At 43.3% G+C, this 1,851-nt stretch overlaps 1 protein-coding gene across 1 annotated transcript in view; it reads left to right on the top strand.

Moving 5' to 3' along the window:
* Positions 1-1,851, top strand: part of Mf (myofilin) — a 21,668-nt gene that overhangs the window by 7,440 nt on the left and 12,377 nt on the right. The gene's annotated exons all lie outside the window — the stretch shown is intronic.

Below are 1,851 nucleotides of genomic sequence, written 5' to 3'. Positions count from 1 at the left end.
CCCGAAGTTGAGAGACTCGAAAGGACCAGTGAACCGGGATTTAATCATAGCCAAGCCTTGAACATTCTTAGCTGTGATGCATCCCATCGGCTCGCTGGCAGGGAACAATGAAACAACAGGTGACGGGGCACCCAATGCTATCAACTGTCATTGAGCTAGATCCACGTGTCCGCCAGACTAACTGGCAGACGTCGTCGTCTCGTTATTCAATTCCTTCGGCCGTGGTTCAACGCGTATATCGCGTCGCGGTGACGCACACCTGGATATCTCGCCTAACGCGGTCGTAGTTGCGGCCGCAGAAACGAAAATTCACACCGCGATCACTCGTTTCAGTCTTTGGACTTACGCCCCGGCTTAACCGCGCCACCGCGAGTATTTTTAGCGGACCATCTAGATTACACGCCCGGTGTGGAGATACATACGTCCCCGCTGCTCTCTCTCTCTATCTCTGTTGCGTTAATATATATCTTTGAAATATCTCGGTCGCGGCAAAAATCTGATTGTTCGAAATAAACCATGTGACTCACGCGACGCGGCAATGGCCTTTGCAATCGGGACAATTCACGGATTGAACCTCGAAATTCGATTCCAGAGCGAAATCAATTTAAGAATTGAAATTAAATTAGGACGAATATTGAGATTTAAAAAAATAGAATTGTTTTTTTATAAAATTTAGTATTTGAAAAATAATTAAGTATTTATTGACTCGATTTCTGTTCTTCGTTCGTTTGAAACGAAATCCGGTAAGAGATGGTGGGTTATGGAGATTAAAGGGTTAATAGGTCATTATCGGGCATAAACGAACCCATTCCGATGCGGTGTTCGCGGAAATCGGTCAAAGTCAGACTCGTCGGCAATGCTGCCTGCGAATGGCTTGGATGTCCACCTGTTTCCGACTAAAAACGGACAGGGGCCCGGGCAGCCTAAATATAGCGACCGCGAATCCGGGACTCTTACGTCACGAAGCATCGTTCTCCGCGATCATGACCACCGAGCTTTTTCGTACTTTTCCGTGCACCGGACGCGTCATCAACGCGATCGCACGCGATTCAAACGACCGCCATCACGGACAACAAGTTAATTACATTTTTCTAAATTTAATGCGACTCGCTTGAATCATACGACGTGATCGTCGATTTTTTCGCGTAAATAAATCACACGATGATCTTAGATTATGGCTTTTCGAGATTTATTTAAAAGACTGAAAGATTTTATACGATTTCTTAGATATTATCGTAGTCCCAAGCAGGGGATTTAAATCTGATTTCTCAGTCAACGTAGGCATTTAAATATGACGTCATTAGTGACATCATTTAAAGAGTCATCACGATATTTAAACGCTTGATCATTCAAGTGTTACGTACGCCTCGTCGATGCTTTCGGAACATTCGAGTCTTGTAACGTATGCATCCCTTGCGGGGGAAAATCAAGGTCAAGGCGAGCGTAGAAGTGTCTAAAAAATGCCCTTGTATGGTCATCCCTTATTTCGAGAGACGAGCTCATTTGGGTATAAAACGGCGCTTTATAATGGCCCATCGAATTAGTTCTACTCTGAATCTCTGACCCACCGAAGGTCCTGTTTCCCTCCAATAAGAATTCTTTAAGTATAAATTAGAACTGAAGAAGGAATTCTCTTACCATTAATAGCTGACTATCATTTGTAACACTGAATAGAGAATAGAGACTTCTATTTGTAACGAAGAATTCGTTTAGAGTCTCATTTATTCGCTTCCCTGATATTTTCTATTAGTTTAATAATTAGAACATCTCACGAACCGATATGTCTTAATTATGCTCGAGACGTATCATCGTTGGTAACCCGCAAACATCTACACTACCTAAGTGGCAAAG

The sequence above is a fragment of the Ceratina calcarata genome, unplaced genomic scaffold, assembly GCF_001652005.2.
Source record: "Ceratina calcarata isolate Rehan_Ccalc_2016 unplaced genomic scaffold, ASM165200v1 scaffold233.2, whole genome shotgun sequence".
Lineage (NCBI taxonomy): Eukaryota > Metazoa > Arthropoda > Insecta > Hymenoptera > Apidae > Ceratina > Ceratina calcarata.
Note: the sequence above shows the minus strand (reverse complement) of the source record. Positions and strands in the feature narration are given on the sequence as shown.